We start from the raw sequence: 8,691 nt of genomic DNA, 5'->3' as shown, positions 1-8,691 counted from the left end.
GTTTTTTTTACTGTACATTATTGCTTAAATTATATTAATTAAACGTTAATAATCATTCAATCATTTATTATAGATAATTTTGCAATGGATAGTGATTACCACCGGACCAGCTCTGGTAAAGAAAGTCTTTATGACGTTAGCGAATGTAAGTTAACAAGAAAAAGGGTAAAACATGTACGTGTTACTAATGTTATGAAGAAACTACAAACGGCTTTGCATGAAAGTGGTGAAAATTTTGGCTGCAAATGCTTAAATTGTTTTTCCGTGGTATGTGAAGATGAAAGAAAGCGACTTCTACGTGAGTACAGTAGCTTAGACTCCTATGATCTGCAGAGTCCTATTTGTGTGGCTTAATTATCGTGAAAGAAGCGCAACGTCGCCGCTCAAAAAATCCGGATACTGCAACCAAATTCAACGCAAGTTATGAGTACAGAGTACGAATAAAAAAGTATGAAACTTTTGCAGATGTACATGTGTGTTACAAAGCTTTTCTTTCAATCCACGGAATTACAGCTCGCCGTGTTCAAACGCTGCAAAGTGCTCTTGTTACTACAGGTAAATACTCAACTGATGGTCGAGGAAAACATCCAAATCATCCTCATAAAATTAAGGAAGACACAGTAACTCTAATGTTCAACTTTAATAAATCTTTGCGTAGACGTAAGTCTCATTATTCGCCTAAAGATTTGGATCGTATTTGTTTGCCAGAAGACCTACATGTTTTGGATTTATCTACAGGGTTTAATGAAAAACATCCGGACAACAATGTGTCTTATGAAACATTTCGCGAACATTTCCAAACGAAGCACAACATTGCATTTGGCCATCCAAGGAAAGATACGTGCAGTACATGTGACAGTTTTATATCCGATGAAACAAGCTTACAAGCTAAAATCAAAAGTGCTAGTGACGCGGAGAAAACTAAATTCACAAAGGAAATGGAAAAAGCAAAAATAGAAAACACACTGCACAAGAAAAAAGCTAATAAGTAATAAGTTCATACACTGCTTACAAAATCAAAGCTGACTTTGTAAGCAGTGTATGAAATCAAGTAGTGTTGAAGCTATCACAATGGATTTTGAGAAGAACTTGCCAACTCCAAATGTTACAAGTAATGATGTCTACTATCGCCGGCAGTTAAATTTTATCTCATTTAACATTCATGTTTTCACAACTGATGAAGCTTATTCTACACATAAAATGAAAGTGTTGCCAAAAAAGGATCAGATGATGTGTGCTCATTCCTCGACCATTTTATCAACAACAATCTTGTTCCATCAGTTAAGACGCTTGTAATTTTTTTGACTCTTGTGCAGGGCAGAACAAAAACTATACCATTATGAGATACTTGCATTATATTGTTAACGACGTGAAAAGATTGGACTGTGTATTGGTTTTCTTTCCGATCCGTGGCCATTCATACTTGGAATGCGATAGAGATATGGTCTGTATCAATCAAAAAGCGCACGCTGAAGTACTTGAAGGTTGGAGGGATGAAATCCGCAGTGCTAGACTAAAGCCATCACCTTATGAAGTTATAAAGTGTGAGACGGAGTTTTTTAAAGCATGGGACGAGTTTTTAAAATCTTTGTACAAAACCAAGTGCCTATTTCCAACGCGTACTATTCGCACCTTGAAGATTTATAGCAAATCTCCTAATGAGCTGTTCTATCGTGCACCATTTAACGATTTATTTTCTTCCAGTAATATAAATTTGGAACCGCCAATGCCTGGCAAAAATAAGAACGTCCGTTCACCTCAACACAGTGCAGTTAAAAATCTGTACAATGGATCTCTCCCAATTCCTGAAGCAAAATATAAGGATCTCATATTTTTGAAGAAAATTAATTATTGATTCAGACGCTAAACGGTTTTATGATGGGGTAACCACAACTGCAGCAGTGAAAGATAGCGAAGATGATATCTATCTTGACTATTTAGAAGAAGACTAATCTTATTTTTCAAAAATCTAGTCAATCAAGAATGATAGAATCGGAATTCAAATTTTGTCTTATTATTAAGTAACTGTTATTTGATTATTATTATTATTATTTTTTTTTTTATGTTGACATCGAAGTAACATTAAAGCGCAATGTAACGATGAAATAAATTAATTGTGATTGATTTAATTATTAAATTTTAGTTCTTTCGTTTTTATTTCGTTAATCTTATATCGTTAATCTTATATCGTTAATTTTATATCGTTAATCTTATATCGTTAATCTTATATCGTTAATCTTATATCGTTAATCTTATATCGTTAATCTTATATCGTTAATCTTATATCGTTAATCTTATATCGTTAATCTTATATCGTTAATCTTATATCGTTAATCTTATATCGTTAATCTTATATCGTTAATCTTATATCGTTAATCTTATTTCGTTAATCTTTGCAAATTTTTTAGAAAGTTACAATAAGAACAATAATACTAAAGTCAAAAAAATTTTTGTGAAAATTATGACAACGATGCAAAAAATTGAGAAAATCCAGTGGAAAAACAATGAGACTCCACGCACAGCTTCAAACTTTATTGATTAAAAGAAATTTAAGAATGATAAATACATGTTATTAGCTTTTAAAACGTATTAGTGGACTTTAGTCTACAAAGTCTATATCTCGGAATAGTTATTATATACGCACTTAATATACGCTCACGTTTTTATCAGTTGTGAAAGTTTCTTTGGCTCATATTCCAAAATGAGATTTTTGGTTATCTTATCGTTTTTCCCCAGGACCCTTGATGTATTTTCAACGGCAATGACAAACGTATTTATATTTTTCGTATATTTAATAAATGCATGGGATAATAGCCAGTTATATATTTTATAAATCACCCACTGTTTATAATACAAAGTAAATTATTATAAAGTTACATTTTTGAGAGGAAATAAGTTTATCTTGAAATATTTACTTCAAGAATATCTTTGAAGATTTTCCTTCGATCCATTGAGTTCCAGCACTCAATTGCATAGTAAGCTTAAAAGATCCTTTTTAGGAATTGTACTTTTTTAAGACAATAATTTTTAGTCTTTTTCATTTTGCATTAAGTTCTTTAGATTAGCTCATTTCAATTGCATAAATACATGACATCATCTAAAAATGGTGCCCATCGGTTTGATTTTTGAACAGCGAATTTACAACATCTAAGGTTTGATTGCTCATTATGCAAATAAATAAGCTTAACTTGTTTTGCTGAACAATTGTTGATACATTTAGGATGAAAATCAAAGAATGAGTATAGTTTTTGCTGTGTTTGGAAACATTGAAGAGTTACTTAAGTGCTTTCTTTCCTACTAAATTAAGTATTTACATTAATACGTCTTTAAAATCAACTTCAAAACCATCGTAAGTGCCGGAACCACCAATGTTTTATAAACCTGGACAATAGAGCTTGGATGAGCAAAACGGATTCCAGACTGAATAAGAGTTTGGATTACTGCCTTGAACTTTGATATTCTATGATCAATATTTGAACAATTAAGTGAGACAAAAGAAGTGCTTTTAGTACCCAATATAAAACGTAGATGATTAAGTTAAAAATCCAGTTTTATTTGTTGGTGGTCGACTGTTATGGCGCAGTTTGTAATTTGTTTTTTTCCAGTGAATAAAAACTTGGTCTTGTCAGCATTCAACTTTAGACAGTTTACCTTTGAGTATATATTACAAGCTGCTATAAGCTTTTTAGCTTCAGACTGGGTAGAACTAAGAAGTATGATGTTATCAGCATATGCTGACAACACCTGTGTAGTTTCCATATATTGATGGCCAAATGATTATTACATCTGTCCACAATATCTGAGTTGTCCAAGATCATCTGTATTCTTACTCCAACAACATCTGCCCAATATTATCTTGAAATTCAATTACCCCTAGCAAATTCTTAAGGAAGATGTAAATACATCTTGTAATTTTCTCCAAGTTCAATAACATCAGGAAAAATTTTCTCCAGATGTAACTACATCTGAAAAAATACCATATATGAAACTAAAAAAATACCATATATGAAACAACATCTGGTTAAAATAATGCACTTATATAAATAAATATATATATATATATATATATATATCTTTTTTTTTTTTCCTTTCAGATGTAACTACATTTAAAAAAACCATTTATGAAACTACATCTGGTCAGTATTGTGCATTATAATTTAATGATTACATAAAATCCTGTATTCTTAACATAATTGAAAAGATATAACTAGCTCTATCTACAGTTGCACAGATGTTGTTATACTTAGATAATCGGAAAGATGTAGCTATATACTTTTTCCACAGATGTTATTAGAAATCAATAAAATTTTAGATGTTGTCGGACAGATGTAATTAAACCTCAGTGTATTTACAGATGTTGTTGGACAGATGTTAATAGACATAGCAAAAATTGATGTTGTTACCTTGACCCCAGAAGTACTGCTTTCATTGTACAATTATGATATAGGACCAATAATATAAAGCAGTAATTTTTTATTGTTGCATAATTTCTCAAATATCCCAGCTACAGCTGTCAAATGCTTTTTCAGCATCTAAGGAACAGAGATAGACAGGTGAGTTGTTGTAGTTGTAGTGTTTAATTATATCATTTATAACAAATTTGGCATGAAAGGTTGAGCTATTTTTTGTAAAACAGAATTGAAGAGGACGAGTTTCTTTTATCTCTGGACAGATTATTAAAAAAAGATATTCTATTAGCTTTGTAAAGATTGGAATGATGCTAATACCACGGTAGTTATTTGGATCAGTTTATGGTTTTTTATAAGGTTTAGCAAGAGGTAATAATGTGGTGTAGATATCGATTTGTAATAATGTGATGTAGACATCGAAAAATAAGTGATGTAGATATCGATTTTGGAACCTGAGCGTAATTAAAAATAAAGTTAAAAAATTTTTTCAGCTATTCTGTTAGGGCTTTGCTTTGCGCATGTTTTAAATGTTCTGCAGAGATTCTAAACGTATCTTTGGCCTCGTTTAATTTAAAGCCGTTTGAATATTTTTGTCTGATATTATTACTAAATTAAATTTAATACAAACATTAACTTGAAAATTCGATGCGGTATGCGTCGTTGCTTTGGTGTTTAAACGTTTTTTGAAACTATTGGCAAATTATCTAGTAATTGATTCCTTGTCCTTTTTATTATTTATAGTAAATAGTTTTGAGTTAGTATCAGACTTTATTTTTCTGAAGATATTCCAAAAATTTTTTGGGTTGGTAATTTTTAGCTTCTCGATTTTTATTTATTGTTTATAAAGGTTATAGTTTTGAGCTTTTTTGACAGCGTTGCGGAAATATTTTCGTGCCATTCGATATCGATTAAAAATGAGGAAGCTTAAACCTTTTTTGAAACCCTTCTCCCGCCATTTTTTAAAATGAAATGTTAGAACTTTTTTGCTCCTGCTAAACTCGGGAATCCACCCAGATTTTGAATATAAAAGTTTGTTTTTTCAAGAACAAATGTTGAATGAAATGAAATGAAACAAATGAGCCTCAGATTTACTTTCTGTAATAAAAGAATAGATTTCAATAAGTTCTCCGTCATAATTGTTATTCGTAAGGTAAAAACTTTTAAAATTGTTATTTAAACACTTATTATCTAATTGTATAAAAATTTGATTATTCCAGACAAAATTAATTAGGAATGTTATGATTGTCTATAATTTTGTTAATATTTTCTTGGAGAGATTGCCCGCTAAGTCCAATGGCAATTGATATTAGCAAATAATCACTTATATTATGAGATAAAAAAAGGGCTACAATACACTTGCAATACTGAAGAGAATTATTCCTTTAGAGAGCTATGGGATCAATGTAAAATACGTTTAATAGTGTATGATGTTGATATTTTGTTTAGGGTCAGAACCTTTAATTACGTCCACTAGTTCAAAATCGTTTTTATAAATTCTGATAAAGTCCTGACGTAGTTATTTTTTGTGAAGTTCGACCTTTCTAATAAACTATATATTCTGCGAGGAAATGATTGAAAATCACCAAGTACATTATTACTCTACTACCAAAATTACTTCGTTATTACTCTCATGGTTATTAATATAACCTTTAATTATATTTAATTGATTTGTGTATTCATCCAAAGATGTTCGATTATTTTGCGATGAAGGGAGATAAATACCAATAATCAGGGGCGGAAGCAGGTTATATACCTGCTTCCGCCCCTGATTATTTACTTCTTCAAAAAAAATTGCCATGCGCCGTGTTGTAAGTGACTTAACTATGCCCGCTGTGCAAACAAAACAAAAAAAAAGAGGGGGAAGGGAGGAGAGAGAGGGTAAGTAACAATTTTTACGATTGCAGAGAGAAACCCATATCTTAGTTTTACTTATCTTAATGCGAACACGCTTCAAAACTAAGTTAACTAGTTAAAAGGTTGTTTTAGCATTTTAACTAATACGATTAAATATGGTAAAAATTAAATATGGTAAAACATAAAAATCAAATAAGAAAATAGCCTCAGGGCTGCCGAGAGGAAAAGGCAAATGGGGCATATGTGCCCCGGACGCCAAGATATTAGGGGCGCCAGAAGATGAAAAACAAAAAAAATAATAATAAGATTTTAATTTTTAAAAAGTAAAAAAATTGTTTTTATTGATGGGGTATAAAATAACTTTACGTGGTGATGTGGATATTAACTTACTATGTTTATATTACCAAAAAATTATAGTTTTTAATAGTTTTTTTTTTTAATGATTTATTAAAGAAAAAAATTGTAAAAAAAAAAAAACTATAATATAACCATAAGGTTTTGTCTCAGAGAACCGCTGCATTGTGAGGCGAAAAGCTCAAAAAGTAGCTGTAAGTGGACTTTTTTAATGCACCATTCTCATCAATGTTTTTTTTATAATTTAGAAAACATATCAAATGATAAGAAAAAAATATTTATTTGGTTCTCTCATGTCTGGTGTCCTACTCAGAGAAGTATTTTTCCTATTTGGTAAAAGGTAAAAAAAGTTCGCTAAGATTCTTGCACTTTTTTACTTTTTAATTTTGCTTTTTTTTTTTTTTTACTAGTTTAGATTTGTTTAATTTTTTTTTAATCAAAAAGCCTTATTTAGGCATTCTTTTATCTTTTTCAAAAGCAAAAAGCTTAAAATTTTGAAGATTGCTTCGGCCTAATGAGTAATTAAAATATCAGGCGAAAATATAAATTTTCCGATAAATATTGTTTTTGAAATTATAATATCTCCAAAGTTCCGCAGAGTTCTACCCTAAAATAGATTTCTTAACCTATCCTTGGTACATTATGCCACCTACATTTCACAAGATTCTTGAGCATAGATTTTTTATTAGCTGAGCATTTGGATCTTCCTATTGGAGCCTATTCTGAAGCTCAGGAAGCACAAAATAAGGCCATAAGAAATGCAAGACTCAATCGCACATGCAAAATATCTAGAATTAATGTGATGCGGAACCAGTTCCATTATCTACTAATAAGCAGCGATCCTGTGATCTCTTTAATTGTTTTCAGATAACCCAAGACATTTGCAGGTCCTAACTTTGATCCTGATGTACAGAATCTCCTAAGAAGAGATGAATAGTTGTTTTTTTCTTCATAAATGTATTTTTAAAATATCTTTTTAAAAATATCTTTTTAAATTTTAACTTTTGTAAAAATTCACCTATCAGGATATAAAAATCAGCGGGATTACATACTAATGCATAAAAAATAAGGTAAATATTTTAACACTGAGCAAATATTTTTGCAATGATTTCTAGACTCTTAGATTTCCAGAAAAAGTGCACCAAAAAATTAAAAGAGGACGGAAGGGGACTATGGGGGATCCACAACTTGAAAATTTTGAAATTACCAATTTTTTATGTTTATTGCTGAAATAGGATAATTATTCGATAAAATTGTTCATTAATTTACAAAATATTAGTTTTTGCCGCTTTTTAGTCACTTCGCTTCTCTGTGTCCTGTTAAAGAAATTAGGTTGTTTAGAACCAAGTTTAAAAAAGTTGATATGTTTACACTTTCTTGCCAAACTCAGCATATAATTATTAAAAAATGACCTGTTTAAAACTACAACTGATCAAAGGTTACTCAGAACGTCTGCACTTTTTTAAAAACCGCGTTGCAAGCCGCTGGATTGCAAGCGCAGCATGTAATAAATGTAACTACACTAAACTCCTTTAAAATTAATTTTATGTTCCTGTTACGGCTGCAGCTAAGTCAATTGTCAGTATATGAAAACCTGGTGTTGTTTTTTTTTATCAATAATAAACTTTTTATAAGTTTCATTGATTACTGTTATAAAACTAATTGTGAAACGACCACGGGAAATTACTGCAGCTCTAAAGCCATTGCTTTAGCTTAAACCAAAATATCGTCCCATAATAAGCAGATGACTTGGCTTGGCAATGAAATATAATGTTTTGTAAAGCAAACGATGATAGCAAAATCACAATAAACTAGGATAAGCTGTTTTTTTTTCCATGAGTTTCCTAAACATAAGCTTGAAGTGAATATCTTTAATGTAGCGCGTTGTCATTTCATTAAACAAATTCAATTTAAAAGCAAGTTTGTAAAAACTGTTTCGTTAAGATTCTCATTCAATTCGTTAAAAGATCAAGAACCGGTAAAAGGTAAAACTTGAAGCAGAAAACGGCTTTATGGAAGATATTTCGCATCTTAATAGTTTGAAGTAGTCTTCATTTTTTACGCCAGTATCGGT

The sequence above is a fragment of the Hydra vulgaris genome, chromosome 12 (assembly GCF_038396675.1).
Source record: "Hydra vulgaris chromosome 12, alternate assembly HydraT2T_AEP".
Taxonomy (NCBI): domain Eukaryota; kingdom Metazoa; phylum Cnidaria; class Hydrozoa; order Anthoathecata; family Hydridae; genus Hydra; species Hydra vulgaris.
This window is presented reverse-complemented; position numbering follows the sequence as displayed.